Genomic DNA, 22,802 nt, shown 5'->3' with positions numbered 1-22,802 from the left:
TGAAATTGGTACACCTCGTTTGCTGTAGCATAGACTAGATCCAGGCCTGCTGAATCTAGCTTAGTTTGTATAACTTGAGCACTAATCCAGGCATTCTTTAAAGTATTCAGTTGTATTTATTACTGCTGGTAGTAACTTGATTAAAGTGTAGCTATCATTTCTAAGTCTTTTGGATTAAGCACTTGGGCTTCAGACCAGTTGTTTTACATTAGGAAGGTTTGTGGCCTGCACTGTGGTGGAAGGACAAGTAGCTTACATCCTTCTAAGTTGGGAACTGCTGATTGAGAGCTCAGTGTCTGTTATTCTAAAAGTGTATTAGTTCTGGTTTATGCACTTGGGATTCAGGACAGTTTTTTTACGTTAAGAAGGATTGCGGTCTGCACTCTTGTGGGAGGAGAGGCTGGACTCTGCCCTTCCGAGCAGGGAATTTCTGGTTAAAGGCTTATAGTGCCTGCATATTCTAACTGTTTCTTACTGAAATTGGTACACCTTGTTTGCTGTAGCACAGACTAGATCCAGGCCTGCTGAATCTAGCTTTATTTGTATGCTTGTTGTTTGTTTATTTCCCTGAAATGCTAATTCCACCTAAAACACGGCCTTTTAGCACTTCTGTGGATCCCTAGTGATATCTGCATTGCTTACTGTACTTATTTCCTTGTTTCACTTGAAAGAAAGTTACTGTTTGTCGTTTTTGCATTTAAGTTACCTGTAACACATTGCATTTAAGTTACCTGGCACTTGCTCACTAAAACAATTATATAAGTCAGCTCTAAAAAATTAAAAGCACTACACCCTCACAAACTCCCCTTGAGTACCTTGTTCCCCACTGGCCCTTTTTTTCAATTATAAAGGAATTCCCAATACTATTCTAGCATGTTCAAAGGTCAGTTGTCAATCTCCTCTCCGGTCCAGCTGGTGAATCTGGGAATCTTGAGGCAATGTTACAACTGCCTCATGTACACAAACAACCCTCTCCTCCTCCCAACAAATTCCAACACATGTGAGAGACGCAACCATATAGCCAAACTGGAGGCTAAGCTCTCTCAACTCAGTACTGGCGTAACCAGTCAGGAGGAGAAGGAAACCACACTCACTACAATTCCAGTCTCACATAGACCTACCACGACAACAAACCAAACACATAAACACACAAAAACATACTCGGAGGCTCTAAATAAAAATCTGCCTAAGCAGCAGAGACCTCCAAAGCAGACACCCAAGCAACCGCTACCCCAAAACAAAACACGTGCAACACATAGCTCACAAAGCCAGTGTGCCGAACAGTCACAGCCCTTAAGGCTAAACAACACACCTGATACACTTGTAATAGGTGACTCTATCGTCAGGCACACTGACGTCCCGCTCACCAGGCTGAACAAGGAGAAGGTCACGGTGAGCTGCCTGTCGGGCGCTAGGATCCGCCACATAACACAAGCACTCAGGTCACTCCAAGGCAAGTACAAATATGACTCAGTCATTGTCCATGCTGGTGTGAATGCCCTGAGACGCACCTCCCTGGACTACATGAAAAGAGACATAGAGGAGCTCTCTGAGCATGTAGCCCAGGCCGGTATGACCCTGACCTTGAGTAGCATCTTACCCTCACCAAGAATGATGCCACAATATGAAGACAAGATGATCAATTTCAACAATTGGCTTAAGTGTTGGTATCATTCAAAGGGGATGCAATGCCTGTCAGCCTGGGATGACATGCTCGACAAGCCACGATGCTTCGCTAGGGACGGCTTGCACCTGTCACCCCTGGGCTTTCGGATATTGGCAAAGGCTCTTGCTACCCCCATAGTGCCTTTGTTAGGCAAGGCTCAAAAGACAAACCCACCTCCATAGGTATCACAAGGGATAAGAAACTAAGAGTAATGCTACTCAACGTCAGAAGTCTAAACCTCAAGATGCACGCACTCGAAACTCTCCTTAGCATGGAGAACATCGATATCTGTGCAGTAACAGAAACCTGGTTCAAGGCTCCTGAGAGCACCCCAGCACTACCAGGTTATACCTCATACCATGCTTTTCGGCCCCAAAACTTGGACCGAACCACAAAAGGAGGGGGAGTATCAATATTCGTCAAAGACACCCACACCTCCAGGTTGGTGGCACAGCACGAAGCATCAGAGACTATCCATGTGCAACTAACTGTGGGTAAAACTGCCTTCCAGTTTATAGCCTGCTACAGACCACCCTCCCAAACACAGGAACCCCACTTGGCCTTCCTGAGAATACTGGAAAATATGAAGGTCTCTCCAAACACCATTATATTGGGCGACTTCAACTACCCAAACATAGACTGGGAGCATTACTCTAGCTCCAACACCCTAGCCCAAAGGTTCCTAGAATTTATAAACTCAAATGCTATGGAAAAACTTGTTACCACTCCCACAAGAGGGAAAAACATACTGGACCTGATCATCACCAACATGGGGACACTATGCTCCAGACCAGAAGTGTATCCCTCACTGGTAAGATCAGACCATAAACTAATCTCACTGGATATTCACATCCCGACCCCACCCCCTGCCCAGAAAACCACAGTGAAAAACTTCTCTAAAGCAAATTTCACACGCCTCAAAACCGAGGCGAAATCCTTCAAAGCCCCCGGGCCTGTGGAAAATACGACCCAGACCATGGAATCCTTTATAAACGCATTCTATGAACACCTTCAGAAATGCATGGATCATACAATCCCAAATAAAACCAAGACCCAATCCTCCAAAGGCAGACGTCCTGTCTGGTGGACCCCAGCCATAAACAAACTATACAATAGAAGGAGGAAGCTACTACATGATAGAGCAAAATCCCAAAAAGGGAAGGCATCTCTGATCAGTATTAGCAAAAAACTACGGGCACTCATAAAATCGTCTAAGGCCAGCTTCGAGAGAAAAATTGCACAGGACACTAAGGATAATCACAAGGCTTTCTTTAGTTATGTTAGGAACCTGGGTAGGAATTCCCAGATATGCTCAGAATTAGTCCAAAATGACAAAAAGTACACCGAGCCCACAGACATTGCCAACATCCTAGCTGACAGGTTCAGTGCAAACTTCTCCCCCCTCTCCCCACCAAAAGGGCAAATATCTATCCCAACAAAGTGCTGCCCCCCTGACATCTCAGATGCTCAGGTAAGAGCCGCCCTCTCCAAAGCAAAAAACACAGCATCAATGGGACCAGATGGTGTCCCGGGCTGCGTCCTACATGTACTCCAAGAAGAGCTAAACCCAAACATAAAACTACTGTTCAATCTTAGCCTTACTACAGGATATGTACCCAAAGAGTGGCATACAGCAACAGTGGTCCCCTCTCCACAAAGGTGGTGTCTCAACGGATCCTGGAAACTATTGCCCCATAAGCCTGACTAGCTTGGTCTGCAAAGCTATGGAAAGATCATCATGGACCTCATAAATAAAGATATTGTGGACCTGCAGTCACTGGATCCTACCCAGTTTGGCTTTGTTAAGGGCAGATCCTGCCTCTTAAACCTGGTCGATTTCTTTGAAACAGTCACCAAGGCCATTGATGAGGGGAAGGTGGTCCACACAGCCTACCTGGACCTCGCAAAAGCCTTCGATACAATACCCCACTCGGGCATTATAGATAAGCTCACCAGCTTAAATATAAACCCCTATGTCACTAGATGGGTTGCAAACTGGCTCAAGGACAGAACCCACATGGTTAGAATTGCTGGAGCGATGTTAGACTCCAAATCAGTTACAAGTGGCGTCCCACAAGGCTCAGTCCTGGGACCTCTCTTGTTCGGTATATATTTCTCGGCGGTACAGGCCAATACGGAAGGACTGTGGCTGACCAAGTTCGCAGATGACTGCAAACTGGGCGCCATAATCAACTCTCCAGCCGACACAAGCATCCTCCAAAAGGGCCTCATAGAAACAGACAACTGGTGCCAGAGCCATGGCCTCAAGCTAAACACCAAAAAGTGTATAGTCATCCCCTTTGGCAAAAACAAAGTGCCCACAAATTACCACATAGGTGATAATCCATGTCCTGGAGACCCAAGTTGATAGCAATCTCTCATTTGACAACCACATGGCCAAAGTGGTTAGAAAAACATTTTATATAGCCCACCTAATCATGAAGGGATTCACATCTAGATCAGGGGAGGTCATCGTGCCTCTTTACTCATCCCTCATCAGGCCCATAATTGAGTACAATGCCCCTTTTGGGATGTACCTTACCAGACACCTGCAGCAACTGGAAAGACCCCAAAAGTACCTCACCAAGAGGATCAAAGGGCTCAAACAGATGTCATATGCTGCCCGGTTAAAGAAACTCCAGCTCTACTCAGTGGCATACCGCCTGCTCAGAGGCGATCTGTGCCTGACGTATAAAGCCATGTCCAACCCGGAATTAATGGACATGCTGCACCTCAGAAAATCCAAATCCCATTGAGCTACGTGCTCGAGAGACTTGAACCTCAGCAATGAAATAAATAGGACATGCTGGAGGGACAGATTCATAACCCAGAGGCTCCCTTCACTTTGGAATAAAATCCCAGTCCAGGTTAGGCAGAGTCCCACATTGACTCTCTTCAAGAGGAATCTTGATGAGTGGATGGGAGATCGTAGGTTTACCCCGGCTATCACTTCTGTGTCACTGTTAGACAGAGGCACAGTATACTAACCTCAAAAAAAGGCATAGCAAAATTAATTTAAAATGGGTGGCGAAAGCCAAACACATTCTGGCTAGGGTTATAAATGCCCTAGGGCAGATAGCCTAGTATGAACCTATGAACCTAACAGATCCGAGCGTTCCAGGGATCTCTTCCTTCGCTTTTCTTTCTCTCTGTCTCTCGGTCTTTCCTAGACTCCCTTCCCCCAGGTCTGTGGTCAGGATGGTGAGTCCCAGCCTGGAAGGGAGGGGAGGACACAATAGCTGAGGTAGTAGCAGTCACAGCTGTGGCCGCAGAAACAGTAGACGAGGAGGTGGCCACATCCATAGAAGGGAGAAGCCCTTTTAAAATCAGCTTGCCCCTGCGGTTTTTCAGGGGCCCTGGGGTTAAATCACATGCATATGGAGCAGTTGGTGGACAAGTAAACTGGCCCCAAACATACAACACACAGTGTGTGGCCATCCTCCGGTGACAACTTATGGCCACACTTTGTGCGTTTCCTAAAGATTAACTTCTGTTGATCAGACATCATCCAGCCCAAAAAGTACGAAGGTAACAAAGGCAGAAACCCAACCCCAATACTCACACACACATACTCAAACACAAGGCGGAAAAGGGGAAGAAGGCCTGCACTAACTACACCACCAAACAGAAACTCTACTCTATTTTTTTTTTTAACCTAATGGAGAACACGAAGGGGAGGTAAGGAAAAAAGGGATTAAAGATATACTCAAAAATTCTACACACACCAAAAAAAAATACCTCGAAACTGCCCTACCAGCATGGAGCTCAAGGGATCACATTGTAGGCGAAGCCATGGAAAACGAGATTTGAGGGAAGGAAGGATAGTGCAGTGCTATTATGGGTAAAGGGAGGAGCTTGGAGGGCGATCTGATGCTGGTGAAACTGCCATCTCGGATCCGGTCCGGATCCTAAACTCACAAGTTGATGACCATATGAAGTTAACCACTTCAGATCTTTTTTTTTTTTTTTTTTAACATGACATGCAACGCGAGGTAGGGGAGGTTAAAAAGGGAAGAAAAGTGGAACCTACACTCAAAAGAACCCACAAAAAAAATGACACTTACCCAACAATAAGCCTGGAGCTCAGTAACCACGATGCTATGCTTTTCAGTGGCAAAAGAGATCTGAGGGAAGGAAGGAGATAGAGGGGCATTATGGGCAAGAGGAGGAGCTTGGAACTCAGATCTGATGCTGGTGAAGCAGCTGTTTCGGATCCGATCTGGATCCGACTACCCACAGGTTGATGACCAAATGAAGTCAACTACTTCAGATCAATTGTTTAGACTTTCTGAAGGACTTAGTTCCAAAAATTTCAGTCTATAAACATCGAGACAAGGTAGCAAATATTCTCCTTTGTTTGAAAAATCAGGGAAAAAACAGTGGCAAGTGAATGACCTGATTCAAATGGTTTTCTGATGCCAACTCAGGCAAAAAAGCAGGATCTGTTCTGAGAGATACCGGTAATATGTAAAATCAGATCTAGAGGTATTGAGGATAAAGCCTGTAGCTTTGATATCCACCTGGCTGACGTAACAGCTACTAGGAAAAGGGTCTTCCAAGACAACTTCAAGGGAACAGTTATTCAAGGTTCAAAAGGAGGTCCAGCAAGTAAGTGAAGCATGAAAGGCAAGTCCCATATTGGGACAGGGTCCTGGACAGGCAGTGGCAATAAAAAAGTTCCTCTGAGAAAAGCCTTTGAAATCTTTAATGCTGACATAAATGTATTCGCTTTGCCATTGCGAAAGTTGGAAATATCCACCAACTACATTTTAACAGCAGAATAACTAGATGCAGAATGAAAGAGGTCAGCAAGGAAAACAACGATATCTTCCAAAGGAGCTGAAAAAGCATCCAATCCTCTAGAAGAACAAAAGTGAAAGCATCTCCACATGCTAGAATAGACTACATGTAATCAATGTTTAAGAAGACGACAAAATGTGGACCACTCACTCTAAAAGCTTGGGATCTCTAGACACCATGGGAATTGGAGAAACCATGCAGTTAACTTGACAGTCTGGAGGTTGGGTGGATTTAAACCCGCCAGATGAGAGATCAGCTCTGGAATGGGATCCAGCAGTCAAGGAGGGGTGCCTCAGAAGTGACCATACCTGATGGGACAAAAAGGAGCAATGAGGATCACAGTCACTCTGCAACAGGCACCCTTCCGAAGGAACTTTATTATAAGACGAGTCAGAAAATAAGCATACAGCAGACCTGGGAGCTAAGCATAAAGAATAGTGTCCCTAGGAGACTCTCCCTGTGGAGGAATTAAGGGGTAATAACTCTGGAGTCTGCTGTGTCTTAACCACTCAACACTTCAGACACAATGCCTCACTGAAATCATGTCAATTTAGCTAAGTAATTTAACACTCTCAGCACAAAAGTGTCTGACGCATAGGAGAGCTTCCATAACCACTTTAACGCCTTTTACTCCTCAACAGAGGCAACAGAGGGGGCAGACCAATTAATTATCTTCCAAGATGTCCTTCTTGGTGCTGCTGACATCACAACAGTATCAACAGTGGGACCATTACATTAAATGTTATCGATTTTTTGGAGGGGCCAAGATCTTATCAGGCTTTTTGGGAATTGGCTGCACCAAATCAGGATCCCTACAGGCCCTCTGAGATACTAAGTCAAAATGCGTGTCCGGAGGGAGAACCACCCAGGACATGGATGGGCCCACCCTGAATGCCTCCAGAGATGGGACTTTGGCTGTTTGACCCCCACGCTGGTGCAGCAGCTCATTGAGATCACCAAAAGAGGCATCTACATGGGGGGTATTTTGACAACCTTTCTCCATCCTCAAGGTCAGTATCTTTGGTGAGGAACTCCTCTGTGGAATCCAAGTGCTTCCTGTTGTGCCGCCTCTTGCCACGACCTTCCCACCCATGGGTATTCAGTGGAGAAATGGAAGAGGCAGGGTACTCTAGAGGGCAAATGGAGTCAGCTGTCCTAGAACAAGATGGTGTGCATCTACAAGTACAGATGACAAGGGGAGGAGCGATATCAGTTGGTGCCAGCCACTCTGTCTCTGGACTGGAGAACATCCTTTCTATGAAGTTCAAGCAGAGACTGAAGCAGGCAACCTGGAGTTCGCAATTCTTGGATCTGAAGACTTCAAGGACATGCCAGACTCCACAGCCACTCAAGACACCAAGATCGGAACCCAACTATCAACAGCTGACGCGCCAAGTAGGAGGGACAATTCTGAAACCCAAAGTTTCAACTCTGACCCAGAAAGGTTGGCTCCAAGGCCTGCTCAGCTCTGAGACTACAGATGTCAAGAAGGCCAAGGCAAGGGTAGGATTTGAAATCAGCCAGACCTGACCCCAAAGATGGTAAGGTAAGTGGCGGAGAGAGTCCTGGAGCCACCAGGCCGGAGGAAGGAAACAATTTAGCTACAGCCAAAGCCTCAGGTCAAGGACCCGAGGCTAAAAGGATCAGGCCTAACTGCATCTGGGCCTGCAGAAAAGACTGCATCAGCTGCTCCAAACTGGCAGCATTAATAGTCCTGACCAATCAGACTGACCAAGACAACGAGGCTACCGAGTGGGGCTTGGAGGCCCAAAAACTGGCAGAAAACTTTTGAGTACTGGCCCATACAGGGCAGGAAGACATCTGCTGTAGCTATGGCAAAGATTCTGGGAAAAGTTCCTAGAGAGTACAGGAGTAAAAAGGCAAGTGAATTCTGCCCAAGGGTGCCTCTCTTGACAGAAAGGGGCTAGGGATGCTGAGCATCAAAGAAAAGCCTTCCCCATAGTCAGTGCCACTGGAGAACGGGTCAGAGTAGTCAGGTCCAAAGACATTTCCAAAACAGCTGGAGGAGGTGAAGCTCTTTGGATCTTTACATCTGGCTGGCTAGAAGCAGGCAGAGCCACTCACTTGTGATCCCCCAAAGATAATTAGGGGTCCTTAGACCCCCTCCTTCTGACCGCGATCACTCATCGTATTTACTAGCTGAAGTGGAGGAGAAGGAAGCATTCCCGGTGGGTAAAAGACCCTTAAGCATCAACTTTGCCCTTTGTTCATTCATAGTCCTGGACCCAAAACTGTCACAAATGCAGCACTGGTTCTTCAAGTAAGCAGCACCGAGACAGTAAATGCACTGACTGTGAACGTCCTTGGAAGGAAACTTGTAGCCACACACCAAACACTTCTTAAACCCCTTATCCATCTATAACAGTTAAACTACACAACACACTAGACAAACAACTACCCAAGTAGCACAGCAAAACTTCCAGATATTATACTATTACAAAGAAACTTTCAACTGTAAAGAAAATTACACACAAGGTGGGAAAAGCCTGTGACTGCTACAAAATAAAATTACACTAAGATAAATCTGCAGTACTTAATCTACACTACTTAACCTACATACTAGAGACGCAAACCTACAACAGTACACTATGTGCTATGAAAAACTAGGGTAGAGGAAAAAAGTAATGAAAATGGCATGAAAGCATACCAAAAAAAATTATATAACCCAACGGAGCTCAAGATCTAGCCACTATCCTGTAAGTGGCAAACAAGAACTGGGGTGTCCTTGTACAGAGCAAGGTATTATTGGTAAAGGAAACAGAGCTTGGGGACTGAAGTCTTTAGAAATGAGTGATCTAGGAGTCAGATCCGATAACCAACAGGCTGAACATGGACAGAAAAGACAACACTGGATCTGAAGATCAATGAAGTATACCAGCATCTATTAAAATTGAGTAAACACAAAGGATTCTGTAATACATGAAAGCAATCTACATAGATCAGATAGGCTAATCACATTTACTACTTGGACTATAACATTTCAGTCTATTCTCAGTGAGCTCACTACGGTTATATGGTAAACCTGGAGAATGTCAAATTTCATACAGATGTTGAGGAGGAACAACACATCTTGTTGAACAGGAACACACCCACATTAATTTTTGCCACTAAGTCTTCATAAATCTTCCTTATTAAACCTATTACTCTATCAAAGGAACAACACAACATATTACCCAACTCATAAAAATTCACAAGAATTTAAAATAGAGATTTGTATACATGAATCAGTAGGCGATGCTAGAATTTTCTGGTCAAGGCTCTTTATTGGCATTTATGAACATTCTAATGCTATAGATATACAAAAAACAAATACTGCTTGGCAAATTAAATCTAAAATGTGCTAGTTAGATATTTAAGCCTCTCTTCCATTTCATTCCTGGGGAGGAAGGACAGATGAACATACAAATTAATATTTAATACTTGACTGTTTAATGTGTATGCAATATGTTGTTTCATCACGGTGTCTATACATTTCCATGATTCTTTAAGATGAAATTTTTCTTATATTAATCTTTATGTAAATAATTAGAATTTTGATCAAGGTTCCTATAGTTATTTGCAAAAAATTTTGAGGACTGACTGTTGAGTACAGGAGTTTTTAGCTAATATATTATTTGCTTTTTCTACTTTCAAATAATTTTTTTGCTCATTCTTAGAATTCTTTATGACATTTACTAAGTTCAGCGTAAGTTAAAGATGTCTGCAAATAAACTGTTAGAATCTAGAAGGAAGTCTAACAGATGACCAAATAATATGCCTGTAATATTACCATAGACCAAGACTTGTATCCTTACTCATGAGCACTTTGAGTAAAGTTTGTTACACCAAAGTATTTTCTTGCAAAACTTGATTTGTGTGGCATTCTAAGAGTTGCTTTCTTTTCATGAATGGGGTGGGGGGACAAAGAAAGTTAATGTTTAACTTTATACATCTTGGGAACTGATGGGTATTATTAATCAGATAATTCACCTGATCACAATCATAGCAATGTGTTTAAAATCAGAGACCTATGTTCAAAAAATGGATGTCAAGACAGAAGAGAAGTGATAAGCTCTCAAGGTGAATTTCGTCATTCATTTTAAAAATACACAAATACTTGGTTACAATCAAGAAACCTGATTGTAATTCTTTACCTGTTCTATGTGCTACCACAGTTACACAGGCAGACAGAGAGGGGAAAAAAGAAACAAGCTTAGAAGCACTGTGCATGGCAAGCTTTCAAAGCTGTAACGCACTTAACCCCATCTCAAAGACACCAGAAGAGAAGTGCATCTTTGACCCCGTAACAACCTTAAAATCTGTAATATACTCTCCTGTGCGTCATGTCATGCATTACATTTTTTAAAGCCATTTCAACTTCCTATTGCTATTTTCTGGTGGCCGCTGTGTGTACTCTAGTGTAACACTACACCATACACCTTGTTAAGCACCTTCTTACATGAGAAAGGTATTTAAAAAGTTTGTCTTTTTCTTGCTTTTGGTTAACTTAGTCTGCCTTTAGCTGGTCACAGCAGGGGGAGAAAAAAGAAGTTATGTACTCACCATAACGTTTCATGTTTGCAGTCCATCTCACCCTTCATTCTTACACATGGGGTTCGAAGCCGAACCTCGGCTCCGACTCGGCCTATTACAAAGCTCAAAGTCTTCTAGTTGGCTCGTGGCTAGGTAGGTATCCCATGGTGCACCAGTACAATCCCCAGATCTTGTTTGCTGCAACTAAAGAAAGACAGAACTAAAGCTATACAGAAAGAACAACAATAATGAAAGGTCTCTACCTGTTATGGAAAAATTATCCTGTCTCCAGATCCTTCCATTACGGGGATAGGAGGGTGGGTTCGTAAGAATGAAGGGCGAGATAGACTACAAACATGGAACATTATGGTGAGTACACAACTTCTTTATGTTCTGTAGTCCTATCTCGCCTTCATTCTTACACATGGGACAGCGTCCCTAGCACCTTATTCTTGGGTGGCTCACAGAAAGATACTCCTGAGTACCGTGGAACCAAAGGAGGCTCTACCCCTAGAGGTCAGGTCCAATTTGTAATGAGTAATAATTGGAACCCTGCCTTGGAAGGCTGCAGATGTAGACTGGGATTGTATAGAATGAGCCTTAACCTTGAATGGTAAAGGCTTTCCATTGGAGGAATAAATGAAAGAGATACAACTCGAAATCAAATTTAAAAGGATCACTTTGGAGACCTAATCTGGAGTCAGAGAAGGATACAAACTATTGGTCCGACTTCCTGAATTCCTTAGTCCTATGTAGATAGAACCGTAATTCTCTGTGAACATCCAAATGATGAAATCTATACTCTGCTGTGTTGGAATGATTAGGGAAGAACACCGGCAGCTCTGTAGTTTGGTTCAAGTTATTAAGAGAGCACACTTTAGGGATAAAAGATGGAATTGTATGAAGAGATACTCTATCTTTGTGGAAAATCAGATAAGGGGGCTTGACAGACAGTGCTTGTAATTCTGATATTCGTCGAGCAGATGTGATGGCTACTAGAAACAACGTCTTCCGAGACAAACTTCAACGGGCATGAATGAGCAGGTTCAATGGGTGGACATGTAATTTTGGACAGGATAAAGTTTAGATCCCAGGAAGATACCAATTCCTGAAAGGGAGGTCTCAGCAAAGTAGTGCCTTTAAGGAAGGTTTTACACAATCTGTGTGACATCAGGTTAGCCTCATGTTGACCCAAATGAAAATTTGAAATTGCTGCCAACTGAACCCTAATTGTGGCAGCAGCAGATCCCTAGTGAAAAACTTCAAACAAAAATTCTAAAACCACTGGAATGGATGCGGTGCAAGGGACAACATTCCTTTCTTCTGCCCAGATAGAAAACCTTCTCCATTTGCTAGTGTATAACTTTCTAGTGGAGGATTTATGAGAAGATGTGAGAATGTGGGACACAGCAGGTGAAAAATCATGAAGCCTGACTAGGGATGAATTGGAGCACCCATGCTGTCAAGTTGAGGATGTGGAGGCTGAGGTGAAGGGAGCCTGGCATGTGTGTCAAGAGATCTGACACTGGGTCCAAAGTCCATGGATCGTCTAGAAGATGAGGCCCGAGAAAGGGGAACCAAATCTCACGAGGCCAGTAAGGAGTGATGAGAATCAATTTGTTTTCCAACAGTTTCACTTTCTGAATCACCTTGGATATGAGAGGAAAGGGGGGAAAAGCATAAAGGAGCCCCAGGAGCCAATCGTGAACAAGTGCATTTCTCGGTGACTCCCCCGGATGGGGGATAAGGGAAAAGTAGCTGCTGCATTTAGAGTTGATTGGACTGGTGAAAAGATCGCAGCAAGGCTGTCCCAATTTGCGGAAGATCTGTTCAACTATTTCCTGGTTCAGAGACCACTCGTGAGGCATCAAGACTGCTCGGCTGAGTTTGTCGGCTATCACGCTGGATGTCCCTGGGATGTGCATTGCCACTAGAAAGCGCTGGGAAGATATTGCGCATTTCCAAACCTGAATAGCCTTCCGATAAAGGGGGTAAGATCTGGTTCTGCCTTGTTTGTTGAGATACCATACCGCTGACATGTTGTCTGATCAGATTGCTATCGTCCCAAGAGGAAGAAGGTCATGAAGTGCTTGCAATGCCAGAAGCACCGCCCTCATCTCTAGGATATTGATATGCAGGTGAGCCTCGTGATCTTGCCATGTGCCTTGGACTGTCCTGCCTAGATAATGGCCCCCCCCATCCTATCTGTGAGGCATCTGTGGTCACAGCAGCAACGGGTTGGCGAGGAAGGAATGGAGTCCCTGTCGTTATTTGGTTGGGTTGGATCCAATCGAGGTCCTTTTTGCAAGACTCTGTTAAAATGATGTAATGGGATAGAGGCAGTTGTTGAAAGGACAACTGGGACGATAGAAGCCATTGAAAAATTTGCGTATGTAATCTGGCAAGAAGGACTAGCAATATGGTGGAGGCCATGGTCCCCAAGAGTTTCAGCACTATCTCTGCCTTGACTTTTAGGAGGGGAAGTAGACAGAGAACTTGTTGTATGAGGTTCTGTGCTCTTTCTGCAGTAAGACAAGCTAACATGGCGACTGTGTCTATTTCTGCACCTATAAAAGTCACAAATTGAGAGGGAGATAAGGCAGAATTTTCCCAGTTTATAGTAATCCCCAACTGGGCACAAAGTTGGAAAGTGGAATCTCTAGTTTGAAGGAGTAGATGCCTGGTGGAGGCGGTCAGAAGCCAGTCGTCCAGGTACGGAAACACTTGGAATCCTAGACGTCTCAGGTGAGCCGTCACTACTGCCATACATTTGGTGAATACCATGGGGGCTGTGGTGAGACTAAAGGGCAGAGCACGAAACTGGTAGTGACTGGCTCCCAGCCAGAAGTGTAGGTGGCTCCTCGATGCTCTGTCCATTTTTATATGGGAGCAAGCATCTTGGAGGTCTATTGAGCACATCCAAGTGTCTTTCCCTAATAGAGGGAGTATAGACTGCAGTGACACCATCCGGATTCGTTTAATTTGCTGAGGTCCAAGATGGCCTCCAGTCCCTGTATGTTTTGGCACTAAAAAAAAATCTGGGGAAGTTCTGAATCCTACCTGGTCTGCGAGGACGGTTTGGATGACTCTGTTGGCGAGCAACTTGCTCACTTCTACAGTTGCTTGATCCCTGTGATTGGGTGAAACATCCGGGATCCTCTTGGGAACGTGAGGTGGAAGAGAAAAGGGTATGGAATAACCTCTGGTGACAATTCTTTGTACCCATTTGTCTCAGGTGATGTTTAGCCAGGCTTCTGGATACAAAGAAATGTGACCCCGACTGGCTCCAGAGAAGCACAGCCGAGCCCCACATCAGGAGTGCTGATAGGGACGGCCTCGAATCGAATCACGGCCTCCCTAGTTTTGCGGTCCGCCCCTGCCTCTAGGGTGACGTCTACCATTTGCTCCTCCTCCTCTGCCTCTGAAGGAGGAGTCAGCCTGTGCATCCGGGAAAAACCTCTGGGACTTCTTGAACCACATCTTACCACCTCTCTGACCCTTGGGGTATGGTCTAGAGGGGATGGTAAAATGCACTCCCATGGCAGACAGTGTTTTCCCTTCTTGCTCGCACCTGGTGAGTGTGTCTTTTACCTTAGGTCCAAACAAGGAAGAACCATCAAAGGGGGCACTGGTAAAAGGTAGACTTGAACGGCTCCGCATCCAGGAGTGCCTCCTAAGTGAAACTCCTGAACCCACTGCCCTACTTGCTCCATCGGCTGCATAAGAAATCAGCCTCATGGAGGAGTTAACAATGGAATTCAAGGTGGACAACTGAGAAGACACCTTATCAGGGACTCCTTCAGCAGATGTACCTTGTAGAGTCTCTCCCAACTCCTTAAGGAGATCTCTCTGAAGCCTTGCAAAATGTGTTAGTAGTTCAGCAATCTGAGTGTGAATGCCGCTTACGAAAAGATACACTTCCCATATCTATCCATCGTTCGAGACTCCTTGTTCAGCGGATGGACAGATGAATAAGTCTCCGCTAGTTCCTTTTTAGTGGCCACTGCCACCACCATGGCTTCTAAAGAGACATTCTTGGATAAAAATTCCTTCTCTTTGGGAGCAGACAAAAATTTATTGGGTCTCGTGGGAACTGGCTCCACGGCCTCAGGAGTGTCCCACACCTTCCGACTAACAAGGTCTATAAGTTCGTCGAAAGGTGGAGACATCCAAGAGGCAGAAGGTTGAGACCCAAAAGCCTTCAAGTACACCGACTCCTCATCAGAAGGGGTAACAGTGGGCCAGATGCACCTCTGCTTAAGGATCTCCAAGATGTCTACAAAGGAGACATCATCAGAGGACAACTTGGGGGACCTTTCAGACTCCTCGAGGTTGGTGTCGGAGGTAAGAGACTCATCCTGGGAATCTACATGCTTCCTCTTGCATGTCCTCTTCTGAGGGGGCTCCTCAGAAGGATATGCTGGGGAGGTCTCGGAAGAGTGGGGGCCACCAACCAGGGGCTCCTGAGGCTGCGGGTCTCTGCTGTCAAGCAAAGGAGTAGGTGCTGAGATGGAGGTCGGTGCCCGAGGGGGAAGAGTGTCGGTACTCCTGGGTGAAGCAGATGAGTGGGACAGCACACTCCGCAGCATCCCGAAGGCAGATCTCTCCGGCTCCGAAGACCTCCTCGGCTCCGAGGAGACAGAGGAAGTCATCGGCTCCGAGATAGATGTAGGATCCGAGCTCACCCTAGCCAACGCATCGAGAGAGAGACTTGGAACCGAAGAGGTCCGGGTCCAAGTGTCCCTGTCGGGGCCGATTGGGGAACTTCGGCTCCTAGACACCACGGACGGCACCGAAGGTGTTGGAGCAGAACTTGGATTCTTTATTGTGAAGCGCTTTTTGTCCGGTAGCTTCACCGGACTTCATCAGACAAACTTCCATTACAGTATTCACTGTATTAATACACTCCCACTCAATCAATCAATTAACAGCACCCAATTCACTTGCAATGAATTACTAAATTCTTCTACTTATTATTGGGTGCTGTTAATTAATTGATTGATTGAGTAGGCGTGTATTAATACGGTGAATAATGTAATGGAAGTTTGTCTGATGAGGTCCAGTGAAGCTACCGGACGAAAAGCACTTCACAATAAAGGATTTAATTTCGAAGTATTCCAGCTGCTGGTGACACTTTGTGGAGCATAACTTCACTCCGAGACAGCCTCGGGGGGAGCTGGTGGAACCGAGGGCTCCACAACCAGTGGTACCGAACACTCCGGCTCCGAATGCCCGGCATGGCTTGGAGGAGGAACCACAACAGGGGGAATGGACTCAGGTGGCTCCGGGACGGACTGGGTCGGAGCCAACAGAATTTCTGGCAAGGCAGATGACTTCAGGAGTCTCAGTACTACTCTCTCCACATTTTCTTCTGATAGGCTCCTGGAAGATCTGGAAGACAGTGTGGGAGATCTAGACCTCTGTAAGATAGGGGACCTTAAAGATGGGGAGACTAGGCAAGGGATCTCTGGACCGGCTCGGATATTTGCTATCAGTAGTCGGCTCCAAAATGCATGGGGCCGAAGCTGAAGTCACAGTATCAACAGCCTCGATCAGCTCTAAGATCAGTGGAGCTGAGGAGGTAGAAGTCTTGTCCGGTTTAGAAAGTTTAGGACACGATTCTGAAGCACCGGATGGAGCCGGGGAATGCTTCTTGGTAGATTTAGCCTTGTCTTTTTTGGATGAATGGGATTTCGAGGAAGAAGACGAACTGGCCAAGTCTTCCTCGAAAGAAGGCTTGAGGAGACCTTTCAAAATTAGCTTGTTCTTCCTCTCCTGTAGAACTTTGGAGCTGAAGGAATGGCAAAACAAACAGGTTTCCTGCAGATGGATGGCTCAGAGGCAATACACATAATTACTATGGCCATCCGTAATTGACATTTTCTGGGAGCATTTTACACATCTTAAACTCCGAGGGTTTATTTTCTTTTACCTCTTTAGACATGCTAACCGGCGAAGCAGAAAAAAAAGGAACACAAACACAATGAGGACTAGGTCCTCTAACTTAAATGGGCCTAGCCCTTACCACACTAACACTCACATGCCAAGAGGACTAGGTCCTCTAACTTAAACGGGCCTAGCCCTGGGAAGAGAAACAGGGCAGAGAACTAGGTCCTCTAACTTAAACGGACATAGGTAGAGAGAAATACCAAAAGGTCAGAAACTACTAACTAGACAGCACTCACAGTAATACGGATTATGCTACGGTCAAACACTAAGTCGTAGAACAAGAAGGGTCAAAAATATCAAAAGACCCTTTACACCAACTGAATAGTTAGATATCCAGATAAATATCTAAGAAGAAAAGTCTAAATACTAACTCTCTAATACTAATCAATACTGCACACGAAAAACAAGGTAAATTGAATGCAAACGTGCACCTTAACTGGAAGGACTAAATATATAAGTAATAACTATTTAAATTCCAAAATCTCTGCAATAATAAGGACTGCAAATATCAAGTAAGCACAAATGCGCACGATAAACAGAAAAAGACTGGCACACAGGATATGAACGAGAACAACAAGGCCAACGGCCAACCAGTTCTCAACAATAAGAATCTAAAGTCAAGAAAAAACACTTCAGCAAGTCTGAAACTACTCGTAATAAATACTATTAAACACTATCAAAAGCTATACAAATTGTAACGTTAGGCTGTAATACAGAAAAAAATAGAAAAAAGTGTTAAACTTAGCCACGGCCAAGAAGAAGCACATCTGAACTTGTAGATGCGGCAAACGAGATCTGGGGATTGTACTGGTGCAAATTGGGATACCTAGCCAACTAGAAGACTTTGAGCTTTGTAATAGGCCTAGTCGGAGCCGAGAATCGGCTCCGAACCCCATGTGTAAGAATGAAGGCGAGATAGGATTACAGAACATCTTATTATTTATATTATTCTTAACAGAGAAGAAAAAAAAACAATACACAACTTCAGCTTGCTTGGATCAATAAAGAATAGTTAAGAGGTCCAATGGCGAACTGCTCTTGTTAGAATGGCCAGGAATGACATAGATAAAGCTGAAGTATGGAGATAATTTACATTCAAAGTATGGTATTTTCAATAATGGAATATAGATGTAAAAGCTAGAAAGTGAAGAAGCAAGACAGTAAAAAAATTGATGCCACTAAATTATGGTGTTAGGGAACATAGCCTCAACAAGCAAATTAAATCACTGGTGAAAATTCCAAAGCCAATTATGAATCGAAACTAGTCTCCGAAACAAAGGGGAAACCACAAAGCCTTCTTCAGTTCATTAGGAACCTCCATGGCAGAGCCCACGTTTGTTTCGAATTAGTGCTGAACAGTATCATTTACACTGATCCTGTTGACTTGACCAACCTGCTAACACAGATAGGCTCAGCGCAAAATTTACCCCCCTGCAAAGGCCCTTTTGACATCTCCGATACTTGTCCCACACCTCACATCTCCACAGATCAAGTGTTAAAGGCCCTATCCAAGGCAAAGAACACATCTTCCATGGGACATGATAGTATCCCAGGCTGTATTCTGGACCATCTCTGGTAAGAACTGGCTTCGCCACTGAGCACCCTATTCACCCACAGCCTAAGTACAGATCTCATCCCAGCAGAGTGGAGAACTGCTATTGTCATCCCCTTCACAAAGGTGGTGCCACTATGGACGCTGGAAACTATCACTCCATTAGCTTGACAAGTCTGATCTGTAAAGCCATGTAGTGTATTATTATGGATCTCATAAACAAGGACATAGGCAAACTCCAAGCACTTGACCACACCCAGTTCGGATTCGTCAAGGGCAGATCTTGCCTGTTGAACCTGGTTGACTTCTTTGAGACTGTCACCAAGGCCCTGAATCAGTGAAAGTCAGTACATACAGCTTACCTTGACTTGGCCAAGGCCTTTGCCACAATCCGCCACTTGGGCATCACTGAAAAGTTAACACAACTTGGCATAAATCCCCATCTCATCAGAAGCATGGCCAACTGGCACACCGACAGGACCCTCAAGGTCAAAATAGTCACCTCCGATAGCAGACCTGTCACTAGTGGAGTTCCCCAGGGATCTGTCCTGTGAACCCTACTGTTTGACATCTACTTCTCAGAGGTCCAGGAAAAGACAAAAGGCCTGTGGCTGACCAATTTTGCGGACGACTGTACGTTGGGTGCTGACACCGACTCCCCAGATGATGTTAACATACTGTAAGAGGGTCTCACAGCAACTAATGACTGGTGCCAAAGTCATGGCCTCAAAGTAAATGCAAAAAAATGCATCATCATACCATTGGCAAAAACACGGCCCTTACTGATTACCACATCAATGGCAACCCCCTAAGCACACAACCTGTGAGTGACCTGGGTACTCAGGTTGATAATCTCACATTCTATCATCATGTTGCAGCAGTGGTCAGAAAAGCCTTTTACTTGTTTCATTTCATAAGTAAAGGGATTGCATCCAGAAAAAAAGAGGTCATTACCTCTCTATACTCCTCCCTCATTAGACCAATAATTGAATATAACACCCCGTTTGGGATGTACCTCTCTAAATATCTGCACCAACTGGAAAGGCCACATAAATATCTCACAAAGAGAATCCATGGCCTCCAACACCTGTCCTATGTGGACAGGCTCAAATTACTATCACTCTACTCGGTATCGTACAGGTTACTCAGAGGTGATCTGTGTCTCGCCTACAAGGCAGTCTTGGACCCTGTCCTACTAGAGATGCTCCATATCTGTAAGTCGAACCCCTCACACATTACCCACTCAAAAGGCCTGAATCTAATATGCAACATCAACAAAACCTGCTGGAGAGAAAGATTTGTCTCCCAGAGGCTACCCCGTCTCTGGAATAGACTTCCCATACACGTCACAGTACCTCGCTGACCCCTCTTCAAGCACAATCTTGATGAGTGGACAGGAAACCACAAATTTGTCCCAGGTGTTCCACCTATGGCCCTCATCGACAGGGGCGACAGGTGCTGCGTGACGTTTCTTTTTGGGGATAAACTCTGGGCTAGACTTGTAAAGGCCCCAGGGCCATTAGCCTAGTAACCTTCTGTGATCCTATGAATACTACATATAACAAGGACTATCAGAAATATAAATCCTCAGTACTGGAGGATATAATCTACTTACTTTCTGGTACTTTAAATGAAAAGCCTTTCTACCTTCATACTTTAAGGATATCATGCAAAGAAAAGGGTCATTAAAAAAGCCATCATGCTTGGCAAGTCAGGACGACAGCATAAAAGGGAAGAAGGGTAATAAGATGGATTGATACAGTAACTACTGATATATGCTTCTTGTATCACTGATTAGTCATCTCACTAAAAAACACAGTTCAGGACAACTACCATTAGGTCATCATGAATTGACACTGACTTGATAGCACTCAACAGTAGCAGTATGGGAAGGAAGCTAGATTGTCAGTGTGATGGACTGATGAATGATTCACAGACTGGCAGCTAAATGTACCTTGATACTTCATAAACTAGTGTGTTCAGACAGTTACAGAGTGGATTAAGATGCCTTGATTTACTGGATTTTTTTTAAAGCTGACTGCATTCCTTATTTTTTACTATCTTAGTGATACGAGTATTTGGTTGTCTGACTCTGATAAGGGCCAAGTACACAGTGCCCCTACAACTTTAATGGATTTTTTTTTATATTAAATTAAAGCAGAGTCTACTACTTAAATGGTACTGTCTGAGTTCCCTGTTGGATTTTTCATGGGGTGACTTGGTTATGGTTTGGAAAATAGTAATAGAGTGCTACTCAAAGGTTATCATCTGAATGTGAAAAACATAGTTCTGGTGTTTTCTTTTTAATTGATGATGCAGCTGGTGTTGTACCTGAAAGGGAGTTGTGATCTTGAAGGTTTGTATAGGAATGTGCCCCCAGTCATGGTTGTGCAGGGGGTTGAAGTAAGAATACAGGTGAGATGTGTGTGTGTGTGTGTGTGTGTGTGTGTGTGTGTGTGTGTGTGTGTGTGTGTGTGTGTGTGTGTATATATATATATATATATATATATATATATAGTTCTCGTACACGTATACACACACACACACACACACACACACACACACACACACACACACACACACACACACACACACACACTCAATTCAAGGTCACATTTGAAGGTCATTATCACTTGTTGGGGTTACGAACTGCTGTGGTAACACTGTATCCACCCACAGGCCTAACCCATCCCCGATCAGTGAAATCATTTGAGTAAAACTAATTGTATCCCTGCCAGTCAGGGTTGCCAGCTCTCTCTGCCTGACATATAAAGTGAGTGATGTATGGAGAGGTGAGATGACTGGAGAACAAATGTGGTTACTCACAACTTAGGTGGATTAACTTCACAGAACTGAGACCCTACCCCCTAACTGATGATAGATACCAAGATGGACCACAGTATGCCAGTTGTCACAGGCATGGTCCAAGAACATCAACACCCCACCCTTATGTGGCATCTCTTCTCTAAACTTGCTTGCATTCTTAACCTAACCAACATTCACAGTCCATTCTCCTCTAAGACTGAAACAGCCAGAGCTTTATATCTCTTAGGTCATGGTGGTGGCTAGTACAACGTTTCAGATGTAGAATGGATTAACTACACATTATAAGGATCAGATTACAAGGTTAGTTCATTCTGAAAATGAGACTTTGAATTAAAGATAGAAACTATTATGCTGGGGGCAAGGAAATTTAAGAGAAAAAAATGGAAAAGAAGAAAAAATATGAAGAAGGGGGCAGAATCTTTTGTGTTTCCCTTAGTGTGATAATAATGGTGTGAGTAAAGTACTTAAGATGAAGTGGTTTAGGGCTGTCAAAAAGTTTGACATTTATAGCAATTAGAAGATAATGTTTGAATATGTTGTTAGCAGATCATGACTGAAGATGTTTTAAATATTTGATTAAGCATTCTTATGTATAATGAAGATTATTTAAATTTACTAGATTTCACAGAGTAAGAAAGGTGTTATCAGGCTCAACAAGAGTCTTAGCCACTTAAGTGGAAGGAACAGTTGTAGCAAATTAAAGATAAAGATTATATATGTGATTATATTCAGGCAAATTACATATCACCATAATTAGGAATTTTTGGTTTGGAGGTGACTGAAGAGACAAGAAGTACCACAGTACTGGGATGTCTAATGACAGCTGGCCAGACACTGGACAAAGGTCCACAAGTTAAGTGAACGAGCTGTGTCACACAATGATGATAGACTGAATTAAAACAGAATGTTGGTGTTATTAGGAATGTAAAGTGGCTACAATAAATGAAAAAGGACAGCATTGTTAGTGTGGGGACAGAAATGATTTTAAGCACAGTTGTAAAAATGTTAATATTTCTAAAGAGCATGGTTTTAAAAGTATATAGTATGTAAGAGAGTCCAGTCTTTCTCAGCAGATTTTTGTGTTTTGTGTGAAATATTGACTGGATCCTAACAAGATGATTTTGTACATGTTTTCTTATTTTCACGACGTTCAATATATATATATATATATATATATATATATATATATATATATATATGATTTACTTTAAAGAGACCTGCAAACAAAGAGTACAGCAAGGCAGTGCTGATATCTGGATCTTGCTCTCTAATGTGGGTGCCAGGAGGCCACCTCTGTACCTGACCTCTTCATACCTAAAGGAGCAGAGCTAAATGACAACCACCCAAAAAACACAGCACACAAAACATTGCAGAGGTAATCCCTGAAGAGTAAATAAGCCTATTAATACTTCAGCCTGCTCTCCACTTCTGTTAGCTCTACTGAATCTCTCTAAAGGCTGATTATGCCTGCCAAAT

At 43.9% G+C, this 22,802-nt stretch overlaps 1 protein-coding gene across 5 annotated transcripts in view; it reads right to left on the bottom strand.

The window, feature by feature from the left end:
- HERC1 (HECT and RLD domain containing E3 ubiquitin protein ligase family member 1) overlaps window positions 1-22,802 on the bottom strand; it is a 3,987,333-nt gene that overhangs the window by 921,432 nt on the left and 3,043,099 nt on the right. The gene's annotated exons all lie outside the window — the stretch shown is intronic.

This window comes from Protopterus annectens, chromosome 7.part0 (assembly GCF_019279795.1).
Source record: "Protopterus annectens isolate FY-2018-M chromosome 7.part0, PAN1.0, whole genome shotgun sequence".
NCBI classification, from domain to species: Eukaryota; Metazoa; Chordata; order Ceratodontiformes; family Protopteridae; genus Protopterus; species Protopterus annectens.
This window is presented reverse-complemented; position numbering and strand designations above follow the sequence as displayed.